The sequence below is a fragment of the Anser anser genome, assembly GCF_964211835.1.
Source record: "Anser anser genome assembly, chromosome: 22".
Classification (NCBI taxonomy): Eukaryota; Metazoa; Chordata; class Aves; order Anseriformes; family Anatidae; genus Anser; species Anser anser.
Window position 1 is genome coordinate 8,848,129 of NC_139743.1, and position 18,681 is coordinate 8,866,809.

The window sequence follows — 18,681 nt, forward strand, 5'->3', positions numbered from 1 at the left end:
TTTCCCAGGAGGGAGGAGACTGTCTGCGTCTGTCTTTCGCCAGCCTTTTTAGTGCCAACTTGCGACTACTTAAGGAACAAAGCTGTGAAAAGAGCTGGAAAGGGGGCAGCTGACGATGCCCTGTGCACCCTTCCTTCACCCTTCATCCTGCAGGGATCCGCGGCCTGAAGTGCGTCCCCGGCTGCGGCGCTCTTAGCTCCGGTGCAGGGAGCAGGGATGTTTGCAAGGAAGAGGAGCAAAGCCCCATTCCTTCCTCTTTTTCACCGTGTCCTCCCCAAAGCATGTAACAACTGTGCAATTACAGTGTAGTTACACGAAGCGGCCTCTAATCCGCCATGTAATTACGGCGTGCTATGCTTTGATAAGCCTTATGAAAAGAAGGGATAGCACAGTCCCGTGCAGGAGCGAGCTCTCCGAAGGGAGCTGAGGGGCAGGCTGCCTGCCGTCCCGCTACCCCAAACCCCGAAGGGGTTGCTGCGGTTAGGCCTGGAGGTGACAGCCTGGTGCTGGAGGTGGGACGGAAGGCGGCTTGGTGTCCTTCTGTGCCGTTGTGGTGCGAGCAGGCGTGCCTCGGCCACTCAGACACATCTCAGGTGCTGCCTCTCAGGGAGGAGGTGGGTGTGGGTCAGAGCAGACTTGTCTGAATCTGGTGTAGGGCTGCAAGCATGCAGGGCTGTCACACTGAGTGCCTGCCTTCAGTCGTAGTACCTCTGTCGGGATTTGGGGGAAGAAAGGAACAAATCCCCGTGGGTTTGTCCCAGACAATTAAAGAGAACCTTTTCCTCTCTGCACCGTCAGCTGGTGCTCGCGTGGGCCCGTGAGCTGTCTGAAGGTGAGCAAACCTCATTTAGGAGAGATTGAGGAGAGCAAGCGTCCCTGCTGTCCCCGGGATGAACTGAAAGGACCGAGCTGCTGGCATCCTACAGGCTTATGCCTTTTGCTCAGGGGAAGACCCGGGCTCGGTAGGGCGGTGCCAGGGCACCGACTGAAGCGAAGCGAAGCCGGGAGGGACGATCAGCTTTGCTTGGAGATGCACGTTCCCCTGGGGGCAGGGGCTGTGGCCGTCCGTGGCACCGTGAAGCTGGGGACCCCGACAGGAGCGGCGGGGACCGACCGAAATCCGTCTTCCCCAGATTCACTTGTCGGCCGTGAGTTACGGGCCAGTTTGCAGCTTGTCCAAATCGGCCTCGCTCCGCTGAAGCCAGGGATATATGCTCTGATCCAGCGTAAAGCCTCAGCGCTGCAGAAGCCAGTGGGACAAATCTGTAGCTGATACAAACTCTGCAGCTGTCTGGCAGCCCAAAATTGGGCCTGCGTCCCTTTTTTTTTTTTTTAACCCGCGACATAATTATGCATCGCAGCTCTTTTGTTCCTCTTCCGTGACTAAGCTGCTCACTGCCTTGTTTCTTTTTTTTTTTCTTTTTTTTTTTCCCTCGTTGTGTAGTTTATAATCTCCCAACTAGATACAGAAAAAAAAATTTGTTTGCAGTGCCGGCCAAGAAGGCTCTGGTTTCACTGGCATCGGGCCATGCTTACATCCCCAGTCAAAATACTGCTGGTTAAACAATAAATATTTATTGATTCTCCTACAAGCTTCTACATTTTTCCCAGGTGCGGTGGAATTTGGGGGGGCGGGGGGGCCACTTGAGTCCTAAAGAGGCTTCATTTGGGCCGCAGCGGCTGTGCCGGGTTTCTGTGGAATTTACTTTTGCTCTTCCTGACGACAAAATCGTGAGATGGCTCCGGAGATAGCAGCTCTCCCGCGGGCTGGGATGCCAAGGGGAGCCTCGCAGGCTGGCTTCGGTACCGCTCTGTGTCTCCGGGCGCTCAGTCCGTAGTTGTGCTCCATTCAGCTGCCCGTCCAGACTGCCCCAGGTTGCAGGGTTTGTGCCCGCGACTGCTGCAGGCTCTGGTGGTAATTATGTGAAAATGTGCAAATCTGCCTTATCTGCCTGAATATCTCCTTGAATAAGGGAGTGACTCCTGTCCAGAGGCGATCCGTAGTTCAATGTCTGGTCCAGAGAGATGGCGAAAAAATAAAAATGAAAAAAAAAAATACAAATCAGGGTGGTTTCAGTTAGTAATTTGGTTAAAGGGCTCAGCCTTCATATCTAGACCGTAGAGAACTGCTGGGTCTGAAAGCCTGTAACATTAAGAGACTGCAAAAGTTTGCACGCAAAACCTGAGCTTCTGCAAGGCTGCGAGTGTTCGGAGGGCAGCAAAACTCGCGGTGCTTGCGTTCGGAGGTGCTCAGAGTTATTCTGTTCTCTTGTGGTGGGTGGCTCAGTAACTTCTGGCTTATTTAGCTGGGGAGCAAACCCAGGGCTGCTCACCGTTGCTCGCCTCTTTCTGAACTGTGAGGTGAAACTGCACATCTTTGGTGTTGTTTTTTTTTTTTTCTTTTTGCCACTCAGACAGCAATTATATGAGGTTTGGTTTGGTCTCGGTGACATGAATGGCATCAAGTCACTGCGACGACGTCTGCCTGTGCAGGGCCATGTTTGCACGGTACATTTTTCCCCATCACCTCTCCGATCTCGCTGATCTTGCACAGCTCTGGGGCGCGTTTCAAATCACGGGCGATGCCCGGCACCCTCCGTTCAGCGCCCTGCTCCATGCACTGCACGCCAGCTTTGCTGTATATCTGCAAGAAGCCACCGGGGTGCTGTGCTGTGCACTCCTGCATCTGGGTCCTGTGGAGCAATGTTCCTGGCCTGAAAAGTACCCTCCTAGAGCCCAGTCGTTTGCAAACTCAAGGAATAGATAGCAGCTTTCCTTCCTAGAAAGGAAAATCCCCTTGTTTCTGTGGTTCTCTCTGGGAGACCACTGTTGTGGGTCTTTAGAGGATTTTGGAGACCTCCTGTGCACGTGGAGCTGCATCGCGGGTTGTTGGAGTCTCCAGTTTTGACCCATGCTCGCTGTGTGCTGCGTTAGCAAACTGCACTCACTGGATGTTGGGAGCCTCCACGATGCCCTCTGAAACACCTCCAGCTTAATTACAGATCGAGAGGCCGCACCTTTTGCCTGAGATGCTCGATGTAGCAGGGCAGCAGCTTCTCTGCAGGAACAAGTCAGCTGCGCAGCCCAAACGAGACGGAGCAGCCATCCCCTGCCATCCCCTGCCCCAGGTGTTTGACTTCTCCTGGCCTTACGGGAGAAGCAGAGCCCTCCATCCATCTCAGGCGCTCGGTGCACGCACACACGGTACGATTCAGGCCGCAACAAGTGTCTGCGGTGCGCCGAGTCCTGCACCCTGGGTGGGTTTGTAGCAGGGGACTGGTCCCCTGTGGGATGTGGCCCTGCCCCAGAGCGGTGTAGGAACGCCTCCCTCGTGCTGGGCTGGCTGCGGAGCTGCAGGCCAGCTCCTCGCCCCAGCTAAGCATTCCGAGCTTGTTAATGAATGAAACGCGTTTTCTTACATGGAGGGGATTTTAAATTGGCTCCACATGGATTATGTATGTTGTCGCACTTTCCCGGAGGGTGATGGCATGATTAGGAATGTGGGTTTGATGAAAGAAGCCAGACACTGAGTCAAAAGCCGAGCGGCTCCCTGCTCCCTCCCCTCCCGGTGCCCCCTCTCCCCCCATCTCATTTAAAATATTTGACGTGGTTCCAGGGCATTCTTCAGATGGCTGCAAGAGGAACAAGGCAGTGGGGCTTTGCCGTGTGTTCATGTGTGGGGTGCTCAGCCCCAAAACCTCAGGGGAACCGATTCCGTCATCTGACACCAAAAGATGGCAAGGAGAAAGGCTCGAAGACCTATTTTTAGGGGAAACTGAGGCACAGTGCCACCATTACGCTGCAGCAAGGGCATGGGGACATCGCCTGCTGCGTGCCCCCGGTCTCCCCCTGGTTTCCATGTGCAGGTTTTCTGGTTCCCCCTGGGAAGCAAGAGTCCCGTGCAGCAGGATGAGGGCTGTGTGTCCTCTTGGCGGCAGCGGGCTGGGATTTGAGCTGCCGGAGGTGAGGATGCTGCCTCTGGAGGGAGGTCTCTGGATGAAAAGTGCTGACTAAGGGAAAGCTGCCCCAGAAACTGGAGCCGGACACTGGGAAGTGCTTTGGGGTTTGTTTTGTGTTGCTTTCTTTTCTTTTCCTGTTAGCACCATCTATCACAGTAATCAAAATGTGGCTTTTTGACCCACATGAAAGTTTTTTTTTCTTTTTTTTTTTTTTCATAGGTGTCTGCATGTGTTTGTGCAAAACCGCTCTGTTTTGGTCAATGTTCTGGAAGCTGTAGAGCAGCAAGGCGTTTTTTTTTTTTTTCTTTTACCTTTTAGTTTTGAGAAGTTGTTTACCGAAACCTGAACCGTCATAAGAAACAACTTGCAAAAGCTGAGCACTCCTGGCTTTTTCCACTGAAAAAAATTAAAAAAAGCTGTAGTGGAACACGTGAAGCTCAGGCTTTTTTTACACATCATTGTTAGAAGCGGTTTTCCAGCGCAGTGCCAAGTGCTTTCTCTTTTAAACCGCTCAAGGCACATTACCCGACCCCGCGTCCCTCCGAACAGCTCGGTGGGGTTGGTAAATGCGATTACCCCAGCTTTGGAGCCGGAGCGGGGGAAAAACTCATCTGCTCCATCCTTGTCGGGCAGATGCAGCGGCATTTCTCGGAGCCCTGCCCGTGAAGGGACGCGGTGAGATCCGGGCTCGCTGTCGCGGTCCCGTCCCCGGTTCTGGGAAGCGCGGTGCCGCCGCGAAGCCGCGCGCGCCTCGTGCCGCCGTGGTGGGAAAGTTTCGATTTCCAACGTCAGCAGTGGGGTTTCGGGGCTGTCACGGTAGCCGTGGCCCAGCAGGGTACTTAGTCACTGGCGCTGTTTTCCATCCCTTTAAGCGGCTCCAGATTTGGAGCTGGCTCTAAAGCTCGCGACTTGAAAGGCCCCGGCCGTGCGTGTGTTTTGCCTTCGAGCTGGATGACTCTTGCATGTTCCTGCGTTCAAACGGCTGAACCCCGAGCAGCCGCTGCCATATGGATCCTATAGAGTGACCCGGCGCAACCAGCGGAGGAGCGGGTTACATCAACGGGGCTCGGAGGGACGGGGCTGGCGGGGGCGGCTGGTGCCAGGGCTGCGCCAGCAGCGAGCCCGCGCCCCTTGGCATCTGCAGGCGTGCTTTGGGTGTGCTTGGGCTGCCGGCTCCAAGCGGCCATTGAAAGCCAGAGTTAGGCTTCTGGATAGCCTAAAAAAAAAAAAATAGAAAGGGAAATTGGAAGAAAAAGAAGAAAAGCAAAGGGGAGGGATAGTGTGCCTTTAAACAGCTGCGCGCCAGCGCCTGTAGCTGCGCTCGCTAACCCGGTGACTAATTCCCCGCGCAGCCCGCGGCCAAGCCCGGCCGTGTCCCCGCCGAATGCGTGCGCGGGGCCGGGGAGTCATCGCAGCCGTCCCCTCCCTCCTTTCATCCCGCTGCCGCCCCGCCGCTCCCCGTGGCAATTTATTTACTCATCTGGAGGGCACAGCCCGGCGGTCTCTTGACTCAGCAGTCCGGGGCCGATGGGAGCCGCGGGAGCGAATTCCAGGCAAAGAAACAATCTCATGACTTGTCTCGGAAAAGATTGCTCCGAAAAGATCCCCTTACGGTCACGGAGTGCTCCATGGCCGCGCCTTCGTCAGAGCCCTGACGAGGCTCGCAATTGCCCAACCTCAGGGAGCCGGGGCGGCGAGCCAGGGCAGCCCGGGGGACTTGGTGGGAGCCGCTCCTCGGAAAGGAGAGGGGGGCTCGGAGACGGCGGGGCCCTGCAGCCGGTGCCTGCCCCCCTCCGGGCACAGGGCTGTGGGAACGTGGAGCTGGCTTGCCAGGGCAGGGAGCCCAGAGCCGGGCTTTGTGTTGCTTTTTGGGTCATTCATCCTTTTACTTCCCCCACTTCCCAGGGATTTAAAAACCCTTCCTTCGCCTCCAGGCGATTTTGGTTCTTCCATCAGTGTTTGCTAGCTGCCTTCCAGGCACCAGCCTTACCTTCCGGGCGACTTATGAACCATATTTATGCTTCTTAGACTTTTTTTTTTCTTTTTCTTTTGATACTACACGTCTCTCTCACCCTGGCCATTTCCCCCCACCTCCTCCCCATCGAGAGTCCCTTGAGTCCCATCCCCTTCCGAAAGGCGCTTTGGGAGGTCTGCTCGCGTGCCCAGTGCCTTCCCACTGCCTCTGGGGACGGGCTGGGATGAGACCAGGTCGGTAAGCAAGGACCTTTGCAAGCCTGCATTTTGCTGGCCCCGTGGGTGGGCAGGGCTGCCGAGCCGACAGCTCCGGGTGCCTCGTCCTCCTCCTCACCCTGCCTCGAGGCTCGGGAGGCTGCGACCTCAGGGACTGTGCCGGCGTCCCGTGCTGTCTTTGGAGGTGCCTGCAGGCAGGAACCAGCCCGTGGCTCCTGCTCCCCGTACCCTTACTGGTTTTGCCCCAGCCCCTGAGCAGGGCTGAGGGCAGCGGGGACGTTCACTCCCACGAGCCACCCAGCCCGGTCCCTGCTGCAGCATCCCGGGGCTTGTTTCGGAGGATTCCCGGAGTTCCTGACACCAGCTCCTGAGTAGCCGAATGACGCCCCCACCCCCTTCTCCATTTGCGTCTCCTCCTAATAGCCTCTTGGCCCGAGCAGCCGAATTCAATCAGCCCTTTCACCATCTGCTCCCAGGCACTTCTGCCGGGGAAGGCTCGGGGCCAGCGAGGCTGTAATTCCTTAATAGCTTCCGGATGCTCTGCGCGGGGTGGATGCGAGGCTGCGAGCATCTCAGCCTCTCCCCCCTCTTCTCCGCAGCCCGTGCTGAGGTTTCCAAACTCGGGGCTTCCTCTGGGCAGGTCGGAGCACCTCCAGCCCCCAGTTTGTCCCTGCCAGCCCCCGGCGGTCCAGGCCGAGGCCAGTAGGTGAAATAATCCCCGTCCTGGACAGCCCTTGGCACCGGGACGGGGATGACTAAAGCCGATGGGGCAGCCCAGCCTGCCTTTGGCTGCCTTCCCCCGCTCACTCCCACCTCCCTCGTCTGGCCCAGTCGCTGCTCTGGTCCCTGTCCCGGTGGGAAGTTTCCTAGAAGTCGGAGCTGGAAGAGGAAACCTTCCTGGAGTCATTTGGGAAGACCCCTGCCCTCCTTTGTGGGGCTGCTCGAGAGCCTGCAGGTTGCACGGGGCAGCCTGAACGGGGCAAAGCCCTGGTTTTTGGGAGGGCTGTGCTCCTGCCTACCTGGTGCCTGAAACACGGCTGGGGAGAGGGATGGAGGAGGTTTATTTCCGGGGCTCTTCAGCCACCTATGTGCTTGGGAAAATCCCCTTTGTCTGCTTCAAAACGATAAAACCAGAAGGAGAACTAGAACTGTTCCTGGGACGTTGTGAGATGAGGTCTGCCTGGCACCAGTGTTCCCGAGGACTGTCCAGCGCGGGCCGGAGAGCTCTGCGGCCCAGGTTAATCCCAGGGCTGTTTCTGGCCTCCACCACTGCAGGAGCTGAGCTTGGTTCAGTCTCCTCTTAACTTACATGGAAATACTGAAGTGTGGAGAAAAGAAAGTGGGGCCGGATTCGTGCTCCCCGCCTTAAACCAAGGTGATTTCCTGCGCCCTTGGTCCCCTCTGTGGCTGACACCAACGCAGGGTCCCCTCCAGGGGATGCTTCAGCTCTCCGAGGTGGGTGGAGAGGAGAATTCGGTCTCTTTCTGCGGACTTCAGGGAGCTCTGCGCAGCTGGGGATGGGAGCAGGCCGTGTGCCAGCCGGCCCGGCGCTGCCCTTGGCCCCGCAGAGGCACCGTGTGCCCCAGCAGCGGGGACAGGGAGGCGAAGCAGTGCCCGGCTGGCAGGCGGCGTCCCGGCGTGGCCTTGTCCCTTGTCCCCTCGCTGCCCCGAGGCCAACTGCAGCCGGTCCCCGTGCGCCTTCCCGCAGCAATACTTTCGCTTGCCCGGCTTTCAGCCCAGCCAGAAAAACCCTTCCCGTTTTTCGGCTGCTGGGCTGGTCTGTTGGAGCCTGCCCGTCTCCCGGCTGCTACGTGGAAATGTTTTAGCTGTTTTTGAAATGTTTGAGCCGCACACGCGATTCTTGTCCGTGGGATGGGACAGGATGGCGTGGAGCTGGCTGCTGCTGTGGTGCTCGTGGTGCCCGTGGAGGTGTCCTTTGGGCCTCAGGACCGCTCGCAGCTGTGGGGTGGCAGTAGTGGAGTCACGGCCCTGGGGGGGCCTGGTGCTCGTGGTGCTGGGGGAGCCCAGGAGGTGAGGTTCTTTTTGTCCAGCCACCAAAGCAAAGAGAAGAGCTCCTTTGCTTTGAGGATCCCCGGCCCCTTCTGTTGGGTTGCTTTCTCCCCTCCTGTTAAATGCTGCTGCTCTGAGGGATGCAGCTAGCGCAGGGGAGATGCGTGGGCCGTGCAATGAATATCGCAAGCTACTTCGGTTTTGATTTCAGCTGCGGGGGGCTGTTGTGTGTATTTGTGAGCCACTGAAAGAGAGGGAGGATACCTCCAGAGTGGAGAGCTCAGGGTACCGGCAAGTGCAAGCCTTCATCGGCAGCAAATCCAGTGATGCAGAGAAGTAAATTCACGTACAGAGCAGGGGAGTTGGAGGTATACGGATTGTTACGCTACCTGCGATCTCTTGGCAGCAGCCAGCAGAGCTGACTGTTTGTTCTAAAGAGTTATAAATAATTTTGTGGATTAAAGTGATTGATTATCCTTGGTCCAATATTATTTAGTCAGAGCAAACAGTGCTGAGATTTGCCAGCCGCGCTCCGACCTCCCAACCCCGATCTGTTTGCCAAAGCCTGTGCAATTATTTGATTTCCAAGCTAAATACTGTAATCTCTCCTCTTCTCCTTTTGTAACTGCAAAGCCGGACGGCTCGGCCTGATACGGGAGGGCAGACCTGGAGTCCTCGTGCCCCGTGACAGGTCCCCGGGCGGAGAGGGCCGAGGTGACGCAGCGGGATGGGGACCCGGTGGTCGTGGTGTGACCGGGCTCCTCGTCCTCCTCCGTGGGTGCTGCCCGTGCTTCCTGGGCTGAGCCAAAACCCTGCTGCACGGGGAGGAAAAGATGCTATCCCAGGCCTAATAACCGAAGAAGGGCTTTCTCCGGGTAAGGCAGCGGCGGTCCCGGTGCAATCCACGGGGATGTGATACGCTGCAACTTGCGCTGTCCCGTTGAGCAATCGGCAGTGGTTTATCGCAGGCTTGGCTCTGCGTCTGCCTGGCGCTGCCCCGGAGCAAAGGGTTGGCCGGGGAGGCTGCGGAGGTGGGGCGGGCCGGGCGGCAGGAATCTGCAGCTGCAGAGCGATGTGGCAAGCTTCGCCCCCGTAGCCTGCTGCCCCGGGGCAGCGTGCGTGCTCGGGAGGTGACCCAGAGCTGCCGAGCCTTCCCTCCTCGCCGGCGGCTCGGTCGCTTCTGGCTGGCTGGCTTCGTGCTTCCTGCATCACGGGGACGTGTCCTGGGCACGAGGAATGCCGTAGGAGTATCTGTAGGCACCTTCCCCTCGAGGTCTGCCTGTGTTTTGCTTGCGCGGACACCAGCACCGTGCTGTCTGCGGCAGGTCCTGCCCTTCAGCTCGGCCACGCCGCGGTGTACGGAGGAGAGCTGGCGAGTGGAGGAGAGCAGCTTTGATGTGGAGGGAGATACTCCGGGGCTCGAGCCTCATCTTGGCCCGAGGGCGCTTCAGCCCGTGCCATGCCATGTGGGAGCCACGTGTCGGGCGTGACGTGGCACCGATGCAGCCTGGGGCAAGGGCTGATGCTGAGACACAGAGATCCGTTTACGCAGGACCTGGGCTGAAAATCAAGTGAAGGTTGGGGAATTCCTTGGGACGGATCGGAGGGGAAGGAAAAGCAGACGCTCGGCCAAGCCCCTCCTTTCATGTCTAATCCCGTTCTGAGGCCAGGAGAATTGGGGATCCCTTTCAGGACCAGTCTGGCAGTGGACTCCCAGTAGCAGGGATATCCGTGGAGTCCGTCTGCACTGGGAGCGTGTCGTGTCATGGTGCTGGACAGCAAAAACGACTGCTCCATTTTTCATTCTGGGCACAGAGTCATTTCTTGTGACCACGCATATGCAGCGAAACCCTCTCGGGCTGTGAGGTTGTGTGTAGCTGCTAACAAAGCGTGTTGGCACACACGTCGTCCAGGTGTGTCTGAGCAGACTTGGGGGTTGGGATCTGTCTGTGGGGTGGTGGAAGGCCGAAACGTGACCGAAAGTCCCTTGGCTCGCATCCCTGCTGCGAGGGGACAGCCCTGCCAAGAGATCTCAGCCTTCCCTTTTCACACTTCCTATCCTGACAGCATCTTCCTCACACAACGTCCTGCTGATTAACCTCAGCCCCGGCTTGCGACATCGCTGCTCTCCCTTTTCGGGAGGCTGCCACGTGCGGTTCGGCAGCGCGGTGCCTCCCCGGGGCAGAGCGGAGCGAGAGGCTGGAGGCGATGGAGCCGAATGCCCACTGCACGTCCGTCCTGCCCGCGGGTCCGGGAGAGATTGGTGTCTGGAGGAGAGACGCAGGGCTCGTTTGGACAGGGGGCTGTGCGATCTGAACTGCTCGGGTGCGATTACAGCAGTGCCCCGACAGCACCTGGGCGTGCTCGTGCGGTCCCAACCAAATCTGCGCCACGGTGCTGGGGTGCCTCGGGCGCCAGGGATGAGCCCTCCGGTCGTGTTGCTTCAGCAGAGGTGCCCGAGGTGGGATTGCCAGCCTGAGGCCCGAGGTGAGAACAGCACGAGGCCTGTTTTTCACCTGGTTGGGAAGAAAGGAGGCTCTGGCGGACGGTGGGAAGCGCTGAGCACAGACCTGCACCGCTGTCTCCTCCTCGCAGCGCCGGAGCCCAGGCATGGGTTTGCCTTGGGACGGGCTCAGGCCGTGCTCCTGCGGCTGCGCAAACCTCAAGGGCCATTAAACCTCGCAGGGCTTCCAGCCGAACCAGCAGCGGGCAGGGAATTTCAAGAGGCCTCTGGGCCCAGGCGTGAGCCGTTTGAATACCTCGGGCACCGATCCAAGCAGCGAACGCGTATCTGGTTGTTTGCTCAGTCAGAATCACTCGGTTTGGGGAGTTGTTTTTTTGTTCCCCCCCCCATTCCTGTTGAGCAATTCGAGCTTTGCTGCAGGGACGTGGGGTGTGAGAAGCTGGGTTTTCGCTGCTGGTTTGTGGGGGAGCATCTCCCGGAGCCGGGGCGCCGATGCGGGGCGGCTGACACAGGCGTGACCTGGGCTCGCTCTTCACACTTGACCTCCTTCCAGCCGGGGCTGGGTGTCCATTACAGGCTTTGCCGAGCCCACCCCACGCTCCCATTAGTGTGCGTGTGCCTGTGCATGAGGATTAGAGCTATTTAGCAAAGCGGTTAGCGGGGATTAGAGTGAATTAGCACAGGGGAAGCACGTCTCGTAGGAGAGCCCTAGCTCCGGGAGAGGCAGGGAGCGTCCTCCCAGCTCTCCTAAGGGGGGGCGTGAAGGCAAAGCAGCCCGAAAACAAGATGCTAATCCCATAATTGGAGGGATGCCCTGGCTCATGTGGTGTTTGCAAGGAAAATTAGGAGGGTATAGGGTGGTAAGGGCCTGACCACCAAAAGAAGAGGCTCGGACGCCTGGGCAGGAGTGGCTGGGGCACACGGAGAGGGTTTTTGCTGGCTCTGCTGGCTGCAGCTCTTCGCAGCCTCCCGCCGTGGCCACCTGCAAGGTGCTGACCCGCGGGTTCAGCCTGCACACGCGTGGGCTTTGCACGGGTTGAATGAAACCCGGGCTCTGCGGTCAGGCCAGCCAGCGCGTTCGGGAAAGGCTTGCGCGAGTTTTTAATCACGCTGGTCTGAGATGTAAAGCCGGAGGAGCCGTTTCGAAGCTGCTTCATGAGGGTTTGTTTGCGGGGGGCTCTCGCTGGGTTCACAGCGATGCTGCAGCTAAACCGCTGCGACCAGCCTGCCTCGTAGCGTGGCCTAACCTCTGCCGTTGCTTCACCTCGGTGGAAAAATCTTTCTGCTGCCTTCGCTGACTGCTTTGCATAGTTTTGACGGGTGTCGTTAAACCATGGCCGCGTTCGCTAACCCCAGAGGTGGCTGCATCTCCTTGGTGCTTGCTCTTAGCCATCTGCGCTCCTTCCAGCAGCCGAGACAGGGAGGATGGAGCGACGCCCTGCACCGAGGGAAGCCCGGCTCCCGGTTGCCGCGGGAAGACGAGCCCTAGGTCCTGTCCTGCCTGCTGAGGCGGGGGAAGCTTTCCCATAATTGCAGCGAGCGTTGACTCAAACCCTGTGGTTTTGCTTCGCTTCGATCCAGGGGTTTCTCTTGTGCTTCTCCCCCATGAAAGCCGGGGAGGAGTGAGCCCCTGTGACTGCAGGGGATGCCGCTTTCCCAGGATCTCTGTCCAACACCCACATTATAAATCTGTGATTGAGGGAATGGAAAAAAAACATTAACAAGGGCAGCAGGCAGGCTTGGAGGGCGAAGCAGGGTCTGCCGGTGAGCGTGATTGCACTCGGATGGCGGGTGAAGCATCCTTTCACCAGCTGGTGCTGCTGCCTGCTCCCTTGGCAGCTGCACAAAACCAGAGCCAGAACAAACCCCGACACCCTTTTTAGGTTGCTCCGTGTCCCGTTTTCCTCGCTTTCCTTGCTTTAAAGCCAGCCCTGTTCAGAACAAGGGTCTTTGAGGTGAAACACCCTGGTGGTGAGCTGGTCTGGGGGCCATCACCCTGCGGGCGAGAGCATCTTCTATCCCAAGATGTGCGAGATTTACACAATTTATCCCAAAGGCTGAGGCTGAACAGCGAGAGCATCCCAACCCGACAGCCAGGCCCACCCGCCTCTTAACCTTCCCCATTCCCCGCTCGCTGTGATGCTCCAAGTGCAAACTTGGGAGAAATGCTTTCATCTGCGTTTAGGAAAGATGAGTTTCCAGGCCCTTTATGTAGTGGGAGAGCTGGCCCCCGTGCCACACGGCATCTCCATAAGAAAGCTGCTGAATGCCGGAAGAAAGCTGGCTTTGTTGTGCTTTTTGCAGCGCTAAGCAGTGCGGGCTTTCGGTTTCCTCTCTTGTTTTTCTCCTCAAGCCCGGCTTTCATCTCAGAGTATTTATTTTTCACTGCTTGAAGGGGGAAAAAAAATGACTTATTTTTCTTTTTTTAAAAAAAATGTATTTATTTTAAATTAAAATAGCAACTGTCAGTCCCTGTTGTGCCGTGCCTTGGAGAGATAAAGAGGGCCGGTCTCTGGCAGGGTGCTGCAGAAAGGGGTACCGAGTCTCTCTCCCCTCCCTGCCCTCAGTCCCCAACATCTCCCTGTGCATGTCCTTCCTCCCCAACCCCTCCTTGTTCCCTGGTTTTCCCTCTGTTCCCTTTTTTTCCAGCTTTCTGTCCCGGTTTTCCTTTCCTTCCCCTTAGTTTCACTGCCCTTTCGGTCCAAGGAGCCCTAATTGGAACAGGCCGGCTCCGCTCCTGCTTCCTGCGTGGGAGTGAGAGGCTACGCTTGTGAAAACAGTTCAAAAGTGCAGACAAATTTTTGCCTAATCCTGCCTAAATAACTGGGGCTCAGCTGGGGTTATTCGCCCAGGCGCTCCTGCCCTGCTGCGGAGCCGGGTACCTGGGAAAGGCAAACCTTGCCCTGGGGGGGGGAAACCTGAGGTGGGAGGTGGTGGGAGGTGGTGGGAGGTGGTGGGAGATGGTGGGAGGTGGTGGGAGGTGGTGGGAGGTGGTGGGAGATGGTGCTGCTGTGTCCGAGCTGCCTCTGCTCCATTGGGGGGCGTGGGAAGGGTCTCAGCTCCCGGCCCCCCTCTCTCCAGCCTCCTCTCTTCCTGAGAAAGGTTTCTCAGCTGCTGAACCCGGCCAGCTGGGAGACTTTGGGAATTGTCCGTGTTTCAGCCTCCCCCATCACTACCTCTGCCCTAGTTTTGCTCCTGGTGGCTGGTAGAGGAGCTCCGGGGTGGTGGGTTGGGGTGAGCTGGAGATGGAGAGGGCTGGAGCTGGGTCCTCGCAGGCTCACTGCAGGCACGCGGGAAGAAGGTAAGAGAGCAAATCCTCGTCCCTCCTTGCTGGGCCTCTGAGAAACTCATTTCACTCCATCACAGGCGTCCAGAAGTGGGGACTTGTGCGGGACCATGGGCACCTCGAGGTGGGACGACCCTGGGGTGGCAGAAGCCCTTAGCCCAGGCGGACGATGCTGTGAATGAGGCTTCTGGGGGACACGGCCTCCTCGCTGCCCCAGGGCCTTTGGTTGCCCTCCAGCAGAGCCAAACGGTGCTTGTAGGAGCATCCCGGAGCTTTGGGTGCTCACAGGAGCATCTCGGCCTGCTCAGGAGACACGCCGGGGCTCAAGGACTGAGCTCTTACGAGGAATTCAAGAGTAAATCAGCAGCTGTTGGATGCACGGTCCTGGAGAGCTGATTTTCTTGACTTCACCTGGTTCGACGCCATCACACACTTGCCCCGTGCCGCCTTCAGGTCTCCAAGGTGCCCCCCAAATCCTGGCGATGCCAGCAGGCTGTGGGATTTGCCATGTCCCAGGAGAGGAGGCAGGGCAGGGAGCGGGCTTTTACCTGCGACAGCGGCGTGCGGGGTTCCTGACCCGGGTGTCCATCCATCAGAGCAAGGGCAGGAGGGGGCTGCCGGGTCAGCTGCCCCCGCTCTGACCCGCTGGGCATCCATTTACACGCAGGCTACTGTGTAAAATCGCGGGGACTGGACAAGGCCACACTGGGGCTTTTGATGGGAAACAAAGTGAGTGGCTGCGGGGAGCTTAAAGGGGGCATTGACTCCGAGTGGAAATTCGGGAGAAAAATGACTTTGCTCCCATCCTCCCACTTTTTTCCTTTACTGCCATTTATTTTGCTTATGCAATCAGATGCTAATGTTTTGACGTGCAGCGGAGTCGCTTGTGTTTTAAGGTCAAAATCCCTAAAGTTTGTAAATCGTAGCCCTTTAAAAAGATCAGAAGTGTAGGAATAGTTTATACACGCGGAGCCTGGTGAGAGCAGGATAGGAATTTGGCTGGGAGATGAACTCGGTGATCTTGGCCTCTTTGTCCGTTTGCCGGCTGGTTTTCTCACAGGCTCCGTGACCGCCTGCCCAACAGCCAGCACAGCGGGGCGCTGGGTTTGGGGTAGGAAGCCTTTAGCTCAAAAGCCACGTAGGGATGCGGTGCTCTTGGCCGTGGCAGGATTGTTAGCATCCTTTTGCCCTTCTGAAGTTTGGTCCCCAGGGATGTCAGGGAGCTGGAGGAAGAGCAGGGAGCTGGTTTTGAGAAGCCTCCGTGGTCTTAAATTGAGCCCCCAGACCCCTCCTCGCTTTCCAAAGCTGTAGCCACTTGCATAGATGTCCCTCCTTGCTTTCCCACCGTGTAAGGCAAATTACTTATCTCTGCTCTACACATGCTGGAGATGATGTGACATAATTTTCCAGAGCGCCTGCAACTCCTGGTAGTGTTTAAAACTCAAACCAGAATACCCTGCCTGGTCTCCCAGGAGGAAAATCAAATGCAGTTCCCCGTCGGTACAACGGCAGCAGCGGGAGACGTGGCATCGAGGCAGCGCGCTGCACGCGCGAGCCATGTAGATGAGGCTTTAATGGGCGTCGTAAAAACGAGGCAGCAACCCTAGCCCGGGATGCAAAGCTGGCCCCCGCTGCTGTGCTTGCTTTTCGGATTGAAACCCGACGTTTCCCAGCCAGGCTTGGGTGCAGCAGCTGGGCTCGGCGCTGGCCAATGCTCCGCGCCCGTGCGCATGCACGCGTGTGTGCGTGCTTTGTGGGCAGCGGGAGGTGCACGAGAGGGGACGTTTTATTTGTGTAAGATTTGATTAAAATCTTGGAAACGGGTTTCAGATGACAGTGAAAGCTGAAACCGGGGGAGCTAAGCCTGGCCTTGCTTTTGTTGCTGAAATTCTGCTTGGCTCTGACCTTTGCGCACCGCAGGCTGCAGGCGAGCAGCTCCTCCGTGGGCGCTGGAGGACAGCACCAGGGCTCGATCCTGCTGCCAGCTCCCTGCGCCCAGCAAAGTCACACTGGGCAGAGCAGAATAAAGCCCTTCGTTACCTTGGCGCACGCAGGAATCAGCAAAGAAAATGCCACCGAGGTAAATTCAGTATCTCAAAACCAGTGGAGGCAGAACTGAGATAAAAACTGTCCCGTCCCCGCCCCCCCCGGCCCCGATCACGCAGCCAGGACTTGTCCACAAACACGTATGCAGAGCTTTACAAACCCATTTAATTTTACACATGTGAGCTCTTCTATAGATGTGGGACACTGCTGACTAAAATTAGGCTTCTGCAAGCGTTTGCAGGCTTGGGGCTTTTCGGCTGTTTTGTGTTCTGAAGAAATTTCAACTAGCGGTCTAACAGGAAAAAATGCAGATGATGTTTCAACTCTGAATTTTCCCAATGCAACTTGTTTTGAAGGAGAAGCCTTGAAATGCACATTTTGGTTTGTTTTGGTGTTTAAACAGAAAACCTCCTTTGGCACTCGGCTTTTTTTTTTGAATTTGAAAATAGGGCGTTTGCTTCTCCGGTGACCTCTCTCTGGGAATCGCTTTTAAGTATTCCATGTTTTGACATTTTGTTTGTGCAGAGCTCAGCGTTCACCTTACTAAACCGAAACCCTATCCTCTGCTACCGAAAAATTGAGTCGCTGGCTCTGTGCAAACCCCAGCGCGCGGATCCTGCAGGAGAAGGCAGGAGCGGTGAGCGGTCGGTGCTCTTGTGCAGCAGAGATAGGAGCAACACTTTTGCACGGCCGAAAGCCTCGTCACCCCCCCTTGCCTTCGTGGTGTGCCTAAGGAGGTCATCTTTGCACAGGTCTTCGTGGGTGATTCAGTGTAAAATGGGGTTAGAAACGTTTTCGTAGCCTAACTCTGACTCATCTCCCCATAGCGCCTGGGAGCAGCGAACTGCCGTTTAACCAGCCGCGGAGGGGAGCGGATTCCTGGGTGGTCCCTGTAACCACAGAGCACAGAAAGCAAAGCATTAAAATGTAACATGAGGATGAAGGGAAAGGGGCACCGAACCACTTTCTCCCAGTGTTATCTCAAAGCAGCAGATGGAGAACAGAGATAGGGAGGGTGCCTGCTCATTTTTCCGTGCCCTCTCCAGCCAAATCCAGTAAATAATGAAGTGCAATTTGCCAAATAGCCTTTGAATGTATTATTTGCTTTTGAAGGTCCTGATACTTCCACCGTGGCAGGCGATCCTTGATTTATGTGGTGGGGTTGGTTGGAGGAATCGGGCCCCCAGAGGCTCGGTGTCGGGGATTTCACTGGCGCTACCTCAGCAAAGAGTCATTGGGTGAGGGGATGAGTAAGGTTAGGGGCAGCTGGAAACAGGGGAGCTGATTTTGCAAATCTTTTACTTGGGGCCAGTAGGTGGAAGGTGCGGAGATGGAGGCAGGGAAGCGGCTCTGTAGGGCTGAGCAGCGGAATAGGACCGGGTGGTGATTTAGGGTGGCTCTGCAGCGTGGTCAGCCCTGGGCTGCGGGCCCGAACACGGGCGCTTATTGACACAGCCCCAGGTCCTCCTTTGGGGAAAAATCCCAGCTGTGTGGAGTTTCGGTGATACCTGCAGGTTTGGCTGCCCGTGAGCACAGCAGGACCCCTCTGCTGGGCGGCTGCACCCCGATTCTCCCCGCATCGGGGCCGCCGCTCGCAGCCAGCACTGCTCTGCGGGCGTACGGGGTCGCTAAACCAGAGCTTCGATTGACGCGGGGCGATAGTGGCTAGGGTTTCCACAAACCAGAGAGTACTATGAGTTTTGATGTTTGCGTCCAGATGTTGATGAAAACGCCAAAAAAGCTTGTGCGTGTTGTCATTTTTCCGCTGAGAACAGTTTTCATTGAAAAATTTCCAGTAGGCTACAGAGTTAAACCAGCCTCAGGCGGAAGGTTTACAATGGGACTGATAAAGTCCAGTTGTTTGAGATGGTGAATGTAAGAGGCTTTCCTTCTCCGCAAATGATGGCTTTCAGGAATGCTTAAAATATATGAAAAAGAGCCAAACCTTTTATTCAGAATGAGGAGATTTTTAAAAAAAAAAAAAAACAGTTGCTTTTGTTTATGAAACTCTTTGGCTACGAACATCCACCTCCTTCCAAGTAAATTAGAGAAAGGAAAGAAAGAGAGGAAGACCTTTGCTTCTCATCAGGACTGACTCCAAGGCCCGGCTCTTGGCTTGGCCCCGCGTCTCCCATGGGGGCGGCTGCGCGCTGCTCGGTGACTCACTCCGAATCCGCCGTGCTACGGCCTCGCATGATGTAACTCTGTGCTAATGTGGGATTTTCCAGCTCTTTTGTTTTCCCTCCCTCCTTGAATGGGTTTTCTGCCGGTTCTTCACCATGCCTCATCCTGCTGTGAACTTACTTCTTCCAGGATCGCCCGTTGATTCTTTAAAATTACTTTTTTCCTCTTGCTTTCCTATGGGCCAGGATGCCCAGAAGCGGAGCGGTAATTCGGGGATGTTTGTCTCCATGCTGTCCTGTTCACTCTGGTGTGGGACCCTTTACCCTTGCTGGTGCCTGGCACTGCTCAGCCACCTCCCAGACTTCAGAAGCCACCTGGGGTGACGACGCTGGGTAAGCTGTTGTCTGTGCTGGTCTTTGATACCACCGTCAAATTTCCAGCAGTGCATTTGTGGTTGGCTCGCAGGGAGACCACATGCACCGTGTAACCCAGCTTACCAGACAGGGCTCGTCTGTGCCCTTTAAGCACGCGATTCTTTTTTCTTCTGTGTGTAAGAAGTCTGCCAATGGACTCTCAGGGTTTAGATTTTGCGCTGGAGGGTG

At 56.7% G+C, this 18,681-nt stretch overlaps 1 protein-coding gene and 1 long non-coding RNA gene across 13 annotated transcripts in view; one reads left to right on the forward strand and one right to left on the reverse strand.

Moving 5' to 3' along the window:
• ETS1 (ETS proto-oncogene 1, transcription factor) overlaps nt 1-18,681 on the forward strand; it is a 77,456-nt gene that overhangs the window by 33,688 nt on the left and 25,087 nt on the right. The window lies entirely within an intron of this gene.
• Nucleotides 2,384-18,470, reverse strand: LOC310885321. The gene is made up of 2 exons (XR_014574713.1): nt 5,436-18,470; nt 2,384-5,175 (listed from the first exon to the last, which is right to left on the reverse strand). It is a non-coding gene; the product is annotated as an uncharacterized lncRNA (long non-coding RNA).